We start from the raw sequence: 14172 nt of genomic DNA, 5'->3' as shown, positions 1-14172 counted from the left end.
GGTTGAACTCGAGTGTGTGGAAGCACAAAATTAATCGCGATACAACAGTAAAAAGTAATAAAGTATAACCTCGTAAAGAGTGGAGGCACCGCACTAAAAACGGTACACCAGTAGTAGTGTAGCCTAACTTGAAGCTTGGAACACCGCACAACGCAGGCGCCTCAGATCCAGTCATTATGTCAGGTCCAGATTCACTTGATGACGTCAGCTGTAAGAGACTACCTTCAAACGCCTCCCGTGCGTATACACAATGCTATACTGTCTTCTTGTAAGTATTTGTGCTTAGGAGTATTTTCTGAAGCTCGGTAATAATATGCCGTAAAATTATAATTTCAACTAGACACACTAAAACAAGAACTATATAGCCTAACTTATACTATAGAGAAGAAAAAAATATAAGAGAAATGCCAGCATTAGCGTGTGACAGGTTTTAGAGTGGGCGCGCCAAGAGCAGTCTCCCCAGTCCGCCTCCCACCCCACTCGCCATCCCTCCTTCCCAAGCGAGAACCATCACGGTGTCGGACCCCGAAAATTCCTCACCCAACATGGCCGTGCGCATCTCGGTCCTCATTTTTCCCAGCAACCCGCATCACCCACCAACATCACCACCGCCGCCGCCACCTACTCCGCCTCTTCCAACCCAAGCCGCCCTAACCCCTCTCTCTCTCTCTCTCTCTCTTACTCTCACAGCGCGCCCAGCCCCACTCCCTCACCACCACCTCCCGCCCGCCTCACAACCAACCAACCAACCACCTTTGTGTGCTACCACAGGGACTCAGTTGACAGCCTAGTTACCAGTATCCTTCCTTATGATACAGGAGACCTCAACGATTGGTAGCAGATTCATTTATTACGTTCATATTATTACACGTACTGGTGTTCTAAATTTACTCCGTTCCTAAGTGGCTGCTCGTACAATTATTATTTATACTACCGTTTTATAAAATGTCTTGTCGCCTTTATAGAAAGTGAAAGTACCACTGATATAACTTTTGCTACTGTTATTGCCACTAATTTTGCTCTCATTACCACTTAAACAGCACTAACAATTTGTCTCGTACGAAACCACGACAAAAGTTGACATTATGTTCATATGCCCGACCTATACCAAACACACATCAGGATATATATATATATATATATATATATATATATATATATATATATATATATATATATATATATATAAAGTACAATATTTCCTATTTATATGCATAACAGTATGTGACCAGAACCCAATATTTATTTAATTATCTACGTTATACACTCGGAGTAGAGAATGGAACATTCACGTGAATATTGTAAAACTTAAATTTAACACAATTCAATTAGCTGGTATTCCTCCTCTGTTGACTAGGGGAAACTAGAGTTAAAGTAGGCGAACAATATCATCCGTATTGTATCTCGAATAATTTTGGTAAGTTTAGGTTTAGGAGGGAGATAGGAAGGAACTGGTTCACAAATAGGGTGGTGGACGAGTGGAACAAGCTTAGCAACTTTGTAGTAAGTGCTGGAGCGCTGGAAAGTTTCAAAAGGGGGCTAGATAGATTCATGGATGATAGAGAGTGGTAGTAACTCTCGACAGGAACTGCCATGCACAGGCGAACCGGCCTATTGCAGACTCCTTATTTTCTTATGTTTTATGTAAATCAGCAGTGTTAACCTGCCGCCACACTTCTCTCTTTTCCACTTCACAACACGTACAATCTTACAAGTGTGACAAAAACCCTGACAACAGTGCACGGTCAAGTTGTTGCCTTGTATATGGTCAGTGACGTCACCCTCCTACTTTCAACTTATTTTAGCTTGCTTATGCACTAAAATTTGATATTACTTGTGTTGTTAAGGTTAATTATACCCACTAATATTTTAACAACCTTGTACAGTAAACTACTGATGTTGCTCTGCTGTCTCATGTATCAGGCCATCTGAGATAACTTAAAAATCTATAGATATACGCCATCAGTGCATCGTCCCCACTGACAACTATTACACCCATCAAACCGCAGCCGACCGTTGCTAATGTAATAACGTGTACCGTACCTTCTATGACAAGGCCTTGTCATGGCTACTAGTGTTTTCTTGAACATAACCTCAACCAACTCCAGTCCAAGCAAACATTTCTCTCCGCGTTCTCTAAGTCACGTAACTTTCCTTGGACATTTCCTGTTCGCTTGGCCGTGCACGCACACACAAACACATTGACTTTGCTAATCTTGTTATCAATAAAAATTTGTCATTCGAAATATTGGTAAAAACAAAATGAACTAAACTGCAATGGTACAGAACGAACATTAATGAGACTTACCTTTTTCATATCTGCAGTGATGTAAAATCCAGTTGCGGTGACTTGTGAATAATGAGTTCCATTCTCAAAGCACTCAAAGGTAAAATCACTTCAAGCAAGGCATAAACATTTATTTTTCTTTTCCATCCACCTCATTAATTTTCACTATTCAACGCTACACTTTCGGTTTTATTGCAAGTTGCACAATTACAGTGCCAGAGCAACGATACGTTCCACATCAGTCGATCTTCATATCAATGTGAACCAATTATTCTTTATCTCTTCAAAGCCACGTAAACACAGGTGTCTCTCTATCTCTTTTCTTCTCCCATCTAACAGCACTTCACTATTCAGCTCTTCAACATGAGCTTCATTTGGTTAGAGATAACACCGTGGAATGACAGGCTTGGGGAGGAGGAAGTTACACAATGGAGGCGCCAGAGTTATGATAACTTCCACGTCAGTCGATCTTCACAGCAGAGGTTGTTGAAGTGAACGAACTATAACTGCAGAAAAAGAGGTGGTTGGGTAATGAATTGCAATTTCAGATAATACGATAGTTATAACATGAAATAATCTGATATGCAATGAAATGTCATAATAATGTATGTGAGAGGAAAATGATGTGTGATGGCAGTGCGCATGAGGGAGGTGTTCTTAGGCGCCCACCACAAGTAGGTAGTGCTGGGACGACAATACTACTATGTCAATACACGCCAGCCCAGATCTACCACACCACGTCAATACACCCACCGGGCCCGGACACACCATCAGTAAGATAGTGTGGGGGCGACAACACCACGTCAATAGACCCACTGGGTCTGGACACTCCAGCTGTATGTCGTGTGGGGGCGACAACACCACGTTAATACACCCACCGGGTGTGGAGACTCCAGCTGTATGTCATGTGGGGGCGACAACACCACGTTAATAAACCCACCGGGCCCGGACACACCAGCAGTAGGTCGTGTGGGGGCGACAACACCATGTTAATATACCGCGACCAGGACCCGCTACCATCGTGTACTTACCATCACACTAAAAATAACAAAAGCGCTGACGCATTTATATTACAAGGTTCTTTGCTCGACAAGTCCCAGTTTTCGGTTGATAATTTCATTGATTTAATAAGTCTTTGGTTCACCATTTTGCCGAATATGTCTTACACATATTAGAAAATACGTTGAAGAATATATAAGAGAAATCCGTGACATAGCTTTTGGTATAAATCATGTTACACGGGTTTCATATTTCCATGCAGGCTTTGCAATCATGTTTTTGCATATGTGCTAAACCTGAATCCTTCCAGAGGTATTCATGACTTCCCACTCTAACTAGCGTTTACCCACCCGATCACTTTTTTTTTAATTTAAAAAGGTTAAGCAATGAGTTAAGGATGTGTTCAACGTGTGACATTAAGCATAGTTAAATCATTGGTTGTGGGTTATGTGGCCTTGTTATGTAATTAAGCCGAGAGAAAACATGGGGTAGACAAGCGAGCGAACATGACCCAATAATTACAAGTTGGCGACAGCGTGAGGGAAAAGTGGAGATGAGGGAGGGAACCCTGGCAGAGCTGCCACCCACCATGGAGCCTCGCCCAGTGCGCCGCCCCCGTCTGGACGTTATCGTGTCCTGTGTAGCCTCTCAAAACTGTTATCGTACAGTGGGTGATGTGTTGTTGCTCACAGCGCTGTGGTGCCGGTGATAACCCTCCCTCAAATGACACCGTATCATGAGGTACAATAACAATATTCACCAGGCAGTATAGTAACAGTGCGTTGCGCTTCATAATTTGAGTAAATTGTCGCTTCTTTTTAGGCACCAATGAATCACATTAGACAAGACTTATCAATATTGTCGACCAAGATGTTTTAATTCACAAAGAGAAGTCTTGCACAGGCTCTAAGAATCACTAACAATCTTCTATCTACTATATATAAACAAAGAACGTGCTTCTAACATCAAGATAAACTTAATGACCCAACACTAATCAATACCAAGTGTTTTGTAAGGCTGTTTTACCAGTACGAGCAACTATACACACACACACACACACACACAGTGTCACTTGTGTAATACTATGAGTCACCGGTACAGTATACCACACACCATGAGTAACTTGTGTATAAAATACTGAGTCACCTGTACACTGTGACTCAGTGTAAACCACACCATGAACTCAGTGTATACCACACCATGACTTAGTGTATACCACACTATGACAATGCTACACACCATGGCTCAGTATACCAGACTATGACTATACCACACACCAAGGCTCAGTATACACACCATGACTCAGTGTACCACACCAGGACTATACCACACACCATGGCTCAGTATACCACACCAAGACTATACCACACACCATGATTCAATATACCACACACCATGACTCAGTATATCACACTATGACTATACCACACACCATGACTCAGTGTACCACACGGACTATAACACACACCATGACTCAGTATACCACACTATGACTATACCACACACCATGACTCAGTATACCACACTATGACTATAACACACACCAAGACTCAGTATACCACACTGTGACTATAACACACACCATGACTCAGTATACCACACTATGACTATACCACACACCATGACTCAGTATACCACACTATGACTATACCACACACCATGACTCAGTATACCACACTATGACTATAACACACACCATGACTCAGTATACCACACTATGACTATAACACACACCAAGACTCAGTATACCACACTGTGACTATAACACACACCATGACTCAGTATACCACACTATGACTATACCACACACCATGACTCATTATACCACACTATGACTATAACACACACCAAGACTCAGTATACCACACTGTGACTATAACACACACCATGACTCAGTATACCACACTATGACTATACCACACACCATGACTCAGTATACCACACTGACTATAACACACCATGACTCAGTATACCACACTATGACTATACCACACACCATGACTCAGTATACCACACACCACGACTCACTGTACCATAAACCACACCATGACTACGTATACAACATTATGACTAAACCACAACCAGGACTATATCACACCATGGCTCAGTATACCACACCATCACAGTTAGCGGCGCCCTTCCCTTATACCAAACTGGAGACTGTTCTCTGTATTGATTTTCAGTTATCGGCAATAGTTATCACTCGCACTCTGGGTCATTCTGTCACATATTCAAGCCCGTTTATTCAGACTCGTGGTTATCAGAAGTAGTATGAGTATTCAATCTTCAGGCGTAAGTCCTTGTACTCGAGATAATCGAGGTTCGGGTTTACCATAATTAACTACACCAGGTTATTGGACCTTGCCAGTATCTGCCACCTTGTTGTCCGTCCTCCAGATAAACCCCTCACTAGGGGACAGGTCACGGCAGGGTTAGCTCCCGAGGGATAATTATCAGATATGGCCAGCATTATGTGTGGTCTGGGGTCTGCGAGTTTGTTGGCCAAGCTGGAATGGGCCATGGAAGAATTGAAGAGGGCCAAGGAAGAAATAGAGAGGGCCACGTTGGAGAACCTGAAATTAAAAGAAGAGATGGCGAGATTGAAGGGGGAGGTGGGACAGGGAAAGCCAGTGTCTGACGAAAATTCAAGAAAGCCAGTGTCTGAGTTGTGTTCTGACCTCACTAGGGGAAAGGTCACGGCAGGGTTAGCTCCGGAGGGATAATTATCAGAAATGGCCAGTGCTATGTGTGGTCTTGGGTATGAGAGTTTGTTGACCAAACTGGAGTGGTCTATTGAAGAATTGGCGAGGGCCAAGGAAGAAATTGAGAGGGCCACGTTGGAGAACCTGAAATTAAGGAAAGAGCTGGCGAAGTTAAAAGGAGAGGCTGGTCGAGTAAAGCCAGTGTCTGACGAAAACTCAAGCGAGTGGAAAGTTGTGAGTAGTGGGAAGACAAAGCTGGTGGTGAAGAAGCACACCAAGGATACAACAACAACGACAACAACAGCTAAGTGTACCAACCCGTTCAGTCCCTTGATAGACGAATTGGACGTTAGTACAGTCAGGGACAGGGATGACAAGGAAGGTATAAAAACTTTAATTGTTGGTGACTCACAGGTAAAGTACATGGACAGGGCCTTTTGTGGTAAAAACAAAAATAGGATGAGGGTGTGTTTGCCAGGAGCTGGGGTGGGGGATATAATTGACAGGATGGACAATACCTTGTCTGGTAATGGGAAGAAACCCATTATCTGCCTCAGTGCAGGAGGCAAAGATATTGGCCAGTGTAGGAGGGAGGAGCTTCTTGATAAGTTCAAGGCAGCCATAGAACGTATTAGGACTAAGGGAGGGATCCCTATCATATGCGGTGTCCTGCCTAGAAGGAGAGTTGGCAGTGAATGGTTGTCAAGGGCAGTTGGTGTCAACGACCGTCTTGACAGATATTGCAAGTCAATATCAGTCCCATTCATTGACAACTGGGACAACTTCTATGGCAGAAGGGACCTTTATGCTAGGGATGGGGTGCCCCTGTCTAGGGATGGAGTAGCAACCCTGGCTGGGGCTCTAGAGGGGGCAGTTCAAAAGATATCGAGGTCTTTAAACTGCTAAGAGAACATATGGGCACGGGGTGGAGGAGACTGCAGTGGGAGCGGGTAAACAAAGTGAAAGACTACAGGGAAATAGTGTTAGGAATGATGACAAAACTAAATTAGACAGGGAGTTTAAAACTAAACGCGGTAAGGGGAGGACTCAGAACACGACTAACTTAAATGTATACTACGCGAACAGTAGAAGTATGAGAAACAAAATGGATGATATTAGGGCCTTGGTATGTACCGAAAAAATCGATATAATTGCATTCACTGAAACATGGATCAACCTAGACACACGTGAGTTACCAGTCGAATACCAAATTGCGGGTTACAAACTGTTCCATACCGATAGGCAGACCAGGAAAGGAGGCGGAGTAGCAATCTATGTTAGGGATAATCTGAAGTGTGAAATAAATAAGGAAATAAAAACTGAGAGGAATACAGAAACAATTTGGATAGAATTAAGCGACGGTCGGGAAAAATTAATCACAGGAGTAATATATAGACCCCCCAATCTTGATAGCGTCAATGAGCGACATATCTGGGATGAAATGCGCAGGGCTTCCATACACAACAAAGTCTGTATAGTAGGCGACTTTAACCTTGGCCAAATAGATTGGACTGACCTTACAGGTAACTCAGAATCAGAGGATTTTTTCGAGACGATCCAGGACTGTTTTCTAAGTCAACATATAACTGAACCCACCCGGGGTAATAATATACTCGATTTAGTTCTGTCAAACAGAGAAAACCTCATTAGCAATGTCGAGGTAGGGAACGAACTTGCAAACAGCGATCACAAAGAAATTAATTCCAGTTAGATTTTCAGGGCAGACGTAAGGAAAATTCCACTAAAGTAACAGATTTCAGAAGGGCAGACTTCGACAGTTTAAAGAGGCAGCTGAGAGAGGGGGTGTCGCGCTTGTCCGTGAACCTGACAGATGACACCGACCTGATAACGAGATCTGAGATTGCCGAGTTCTACGACAATTTAAATAGTGAGTTACTTAATGCACAAAGGCAGAACATACCATACAAAAAACTCAGATTAGACAACAATGACCCTAAAAGGATAAATAATTATTTAAAGAACATCATTGGCCAAAGGAAGGCTATAGGTAGAAGGATAAATCGTGGCGAAATTCACCTCCGGGATTATTATAGGGTATTGGCGAGTAGGGTTAAAACAGAGATAAGGAAAGCCAAGAGGAATAATGAGGTAAGGATAGCAAGGGAGGCGAAGACAAACCCCAAAGGATTCTACCAAATGTATCAAACTAAAACACGAGAAAAGATTGGACCAATAAGGTCAGACACCGACGAGCTCACTGATAACGACAGAGAAATGAGCAATAATTTGAATAAATATTTTTCAACAGTTTTCACCACCGAAAATTTAAACATGATACCCGGGGCACCAACTTTATTCAGAGATAATGAAGAAAACAAATTAAGCGAGATAGTAGTAACTAGTAACGATGTTAGTAAGCAAATAGACAAACTAAAGCCTAATAAGTCACCTGGTCCCGATGAGATATTTGCCAGAGTATTAAAGGAATGTAAGGAAGAGCTTAGTATGCCCTTAGCAAAGTTGTTTAACATGTCCTTAAAAACAGGTGTAGTAACAGAATCCTTGAGGATAGCGAATGTAATACCGATTTTCAAGAAGGGGGATAGATCACTATCCTCTAACTACCGCCCAATTAGTCTAACATCAATAGTAGGCAAATTACTGGAAGCAATCATTTCAAACTCTATTCGAAATCACCTGGAGAAGCACAGATTGTCAATGATTCCCAGCATGGCTTCACAAGCGGACGTTCATGTCTAACTAATCTATTAACATTCTTTTCATCAGTTTTCGAGTCGGTGGACGAGGGGCACAATTATGATGTGGTATATCTCGACTTTAGCAAAGCCTTCGACAGAGTCCCCCACGAAAGACTAATTAGAAAGGTAGAAGCACATGGCATCAAAGGTAATATCCTTAAATGGATTAGGGCGTGGTTACAGGACAGGAAACAGCGAGTGAGCATTAATGGCACTAAGTCCCATTGGAGCAACGTGACAAGTGGAGTTCCCCAAGGCTCAGTACTTGGACCATTATTATTTATTATATACATACACGACATAGATATCGGCATAGACAGCAACATAAGCAAATTTGCTGATGACACTAAAATAGGACGTGTTATTAAATCTGATGAGGACTCCACAACACTACAGGAAGATCTAAACAAATTTATCGAATGGTCTGAAAAATGGCAGATGAAATTCAACGTGGACAAATGTAAAGTACTCAGTATAGGAGATGTAAACAGGGAAACCAGATACCAGATGAACAACTATGCCATAGAGAAATCCGACTGCGAGAGAGATTTAGGAGTAATGATAAGTAGGAACCTTAAGCCAAGTAAACAATGTGTTTTTGCTCGTAACAAGGCTAATAAAGTACTTGGGTTCATACAAAGGAGTGTTAGTTACAAGACTAGCGAGGTCATCCTAAAACTGTATCTTGTGAGACCACACCTGGATTAGGCAGTTCAGTTCTGGTCACCGTATTACAGAATGGATATAGAATCCTTGGAAAGAATTCAGAGGAAAATGACAAGACTAATCCTGGGCATTAGGAACCTTGAGTATAGAGACAGGTTAAAGCATCTTAATTTGCACTCTCTCGAGAGACGTAGAGGGAGGGGCGACCTGATAGAGGTGTATAAGTGGAAGGCAGGGCTAAACAAAGGGGACATTACAAAGGTACTCAAACTATCCAACCAGGAGCGAACTCGTAACAATGGTTTTAAATTAGACAAATTTAGATTTAGGCGTGAAATAGGTAAACACTGGTTTGGAAACAGAGTAGTGCAAATTATCCAACCAGGAGCGAACTCGTAACAATGGTTTTAAATTAGACAAATTTAGATTTAGGCGTGAAATAGGTAAACACTGGTTTGGAAACAGAGTAGTTGATGAATGGAACAAGTTACCAAATATCATCATTAACTCGAATTCGCTGAATTGCTTCAAACATAGGTTGGATGCTCATATGAGCAATAGGGGTTGGGTGTAAACAGGACTGCCCAGTATGGGCCAATAGGCCCGCTGCAGTTTCCCTCCATTCTATGTTCTGGTTACACCCAACTTCCAACTACCAAGATGAAAACATAATATACTTTTGCTTATACATTTTGTACGAGACAAATTTTATATAAACGCTATTCACCGCTTTCTTTACAGGGCTCTATGGATTCAAAGTTGCCATGTATAGAGACTCCAATAACATCAACCCAGAGAAGTCGATTCAGAAAGAGACCTAGGGCACTTAGGCCCGGACCTACGGCCCAGAAAACAGTGCAAGGCGTTGATGTTCGAAATAAGGCAAACAGAGTATTGCCTTTATATTCAGAAGTGTAAGTAACAAGAGTGCAGAGGTCTTATTGCAACTATATCTTGCGCTAGTCAGGCCGCACCTCGATTATGGTTCAGTTCTGGTGCCCTTATTATAGAACAGATAACAAATCACTAGAGTCGGTGCAGCGAAGAATGATGAAAATTATTCCGGGACTTAGAACCTTCCATATCAGGATAGGTTAAAGAAACTAAACTTGCATTCCCTAGAAAGACGAAGAGTGCGGGGAGATATGATAGAAGTATTTAAGTGGGTGAAAGGAATCAATAAAGGGGATATAGATAAAGTTCTTATAATATCCGAGCAGGATAGGACTCGGAACAACGGATTCAAGTTGGATAAGTTTAGGTTTAGGAGGGAGATAGGAAGAAACTGGTTCACAAATAGGGTGGTGGACGAGTGGAACAAGCTTAACAACTTTGTAGTAAGTGCGGGAACTCTGGAAAGTTTCAAAAGGAGGCTAGATAGATTCATGGATGATAGAGTGGTAGTAACTCTCGACAGGAGCTGCCATGCACAGGCCAACCGGCCCATTGCAGACTCCTTATTTTCTTATGTTCTTATGTTATCTGGCGTGTTTATACAGAGCTCGTGGTGTCCCTACATTGAAGCCTTAGGCCAACTTAGTTTACATATGCATCTTTTCCTGTGTTCAGAGTCTGGCTGCTGGGTTCTCTTAGCATGTTATGAACGTACTTGACATTTTAGTGTCGGCTCATGATATTTACTATGTTTACATGGTATTTAATATATCTTAATGACATTTACATTTATTGGAGTACTCCCGTGCTGTAACGATCTGTTTCATTATCTTTTCATTATATACCATTATCCACGCACTTTTGTTTGTACTAACTCCAGTGTTCCTGTCAAGAGTCTTAAGTGAGATCATCTGTTGATTCTGTGTTTTTTGTACCTCTGTTTTATGAACCACTGTTTTATTTTTCCTGTGTAGGTGTATCCAATAATATTTGAACATGTAGTTTATATATATATATATATATATATATATATATATATATATATATATATATATATATATATTTGTGTGCTAAACTATATGCACTGTCCTGTCGCGACATTGTAATGAAGTTACATAATTATATTGTCTTATAAAAGGCTTTCATTTATAATAAAAGGTGTAGTACTATTTCACGAAGTCTTGTTGAAATAATCCCAAAGGTACGCTTCATATGTACACACACACTAGCCGGAAGATATCATTACAGCAAAAAACAGGAAGGAGCACCGGGCCCCGTCGTGCAGACAGGGTAGGCAGCACAACTGTGGGGGCCGGTGGGTCACTAGGGGTTCTGGTAGTGCGGCAGCCTGTGACAGCACAGCCCAAGACTACACCCGCCACATAGAAGTCTTTATATATATATATATATATATATATATATATATATATATATATATATATATATATATATATATATATATATATATATATATAGAGAGAGAGAGAGAGAGAGAGAGAGAGAGAGAGAGAGAGAGAGAGAGAGCACTGCATAAACCACCACATAGTAAAGCAGCGCAACTGAGGACTGGTATAATGTTAAGCTGTGGAAAGTATTGTACGTGAGTGGTGTACAGTGTGTTTCTGAGAATAAACACATACACAGGAAGGTAGGCAATAAGGTAGGGAGGTAAAAGCAGGTAAATCAGCAGCAGGCAGGTGAGTAAGTGGAGCCTGAGGTAGGATCCTGCCACTGTCACACAGAGAAGTACAGGTAACAATCAACCCCCTCCCATGCCCCTCCCCCCCCCCCTTTAACCTGACCACAGCTACACCTGGCTTAGCGTGGCGGGAGGGGGGACTGGTGGAGGATGCCGACTGGTCGCTGGGGATAAGGGATGTGGAGGGAAGGTTGCCGGCTGGTGTACTCTCACGTCATCAGTATTAACATGCATAACACCTCTATGACAACGCTCACACTACACCACCAACTCAATTTAAATCAGATTAAATGTGTGTGTGTGTGTGTGTGTGTGTGTGTGTGTCAGTCATCTTTGATTATGGTAATGTCACACCATCACACTCCATACCACCTCCACCAACCAGTACCACACAACCATCACCACCAGTACCACACAACCATCACCATCAGTACCACACTACCATCACCACCAGTACCACACAACCATCACCACCAGTACCACACAACCATCACCACCTACAACCACACAACCATCACCACCAAATAATACAACCATCACCACCAGTACCACACAACCATCACCACCAGTACCACACAACCATCACCACCAGTACCACACACAACCATCACCACCACAGTACCACACAACCATCACCACCAGTACCACACAACCATCACCACCAGTACCACACAACCATCACCACCAGTACCACACAACCATCACCACCAGTACCACACAACCATCACCACCAGTACCACACAACCATCACCAGTACCACACAACCATCACCACCAGTACCACACAACCATCACCACCAGTACCACACAACCATCACCACCAGTACCACACAACCATCACCACCAGTACCACACAACCATCACCACCAGTACCACACAACCATCACCAGTAGTACAGCAGCAGCAGCTTGGCGTGTTGGTGGTGGGTGACCTTCTGCCGTCACTCTGGGTAGTCTTATCACCACCACTTTCATCAATAATGCACAGTTCTGGTTGTGCCTCTGCTGTACCACTAACTTCATTATACCTCCCCCTCCCTCGCACACCGTTATGTTGAAGAGTCACTGTGTAAGTTTAGTAGAGCTTTGTTGTGAGTAAATACGATAGTTTGGTGAAGGGATGAGGGTGTCAAGAGTACGGTAGTTTAACACAAACATTGGATCGTATTATAATAAGATTAACAAGGAAGGTGTAAAATAAATTAGTAAACAGACTAAATCATGGAGCAAATTATGCCAGCTATATCATACGTCAATTTTCTGCCAATACCAAGAATATCGTGAGCATCGAGCATAAAGGAGTGTTGTGTAGCCGTGAGTCAGAGCCGCTGTGGTCGCCTTCACTAGAGCAGGGCGGCCCCTCCACCACATCCTCATGCCCTTCCTCCCTTCCCTCCCTCACCAGGAACAGCTAGAATACTGAGGAAGATATAAATTGCTAGGTACACAATTCGCGCACATTAAGTCCAGAAGAAATAAATTGAGCGGGTACACAATTCCCGTGCACAACAGAAAATGTAACTTTCACCGGCCACCACACTGGCAGCAGCAGCAGCACACAGTTTCACAAGTACAGGGAGTTTCGTCACGCGCTCTGCGGTATTCGATCCTTTATGGTATTACCTCTGTGTTGACGACAGATGCGCGTTTATTTTTTGACGGTACATATTAGCATGTTTGCATGGCTCACATGTTGTAATTTAATTTGAATAAAAGTTATTGGTAACATGATTAAAGTAATAAATTGCAAAGCAAAATTAATGTCTCATTCATCGTGTACGGTTTATAAAATAACATAATTTGCTTTGTGCAAGTAGGGAAATGAACCCAGAAGTCCTCAGCATTATTAGGTCAATAATAACGTGTAATTTTAGTAATTTAGTTTTCCGTGTAATAAGAATATTCTCGTAAATCAGGATCAATTCGATTTGGTGCCACTAATTGCGCTAATCTAATTATTTTTTTATACAGAAATCGAGTAATTATCACGGTAGTTGTCGTTGTCCAACTCACATTCCGTCCTGTATGTCAAGGACCAATCATGGAATGGGATGGATATTGTTAAATGATTGATTCCTATTAGGGTGAGGACACGGACGATCAATTTGATTTTACTGGCAACACTCACACCACTGATAATAGGGCGACACCTGGTGGCGGTCACATGCTCTCTTAAAGTTGTAATACTAGTAAGCTAACGTTAGGGC

The sequence above is a fragment of the Homarus americanus genome, unplaced genomic scaffold (genome assembly GCF_018991925.1).
Source record: "Homarus americanus isolate GMGI-L3 unplaced genomic scaffold, GMGI_Hamer_2.0 scaffold24694, whole genome shotgun sequence".
Lineage (NCBI taxonomy): Eukaryota > Metazoa > Arthropoda > Malacostraca > Decapoda > Nephropidae > Homarus > Homarus americanus.
The sequence above is the reverse complement of the archived record's forward strand: the minus strand, read 5'-3'. Positions refer to the sequence as shown.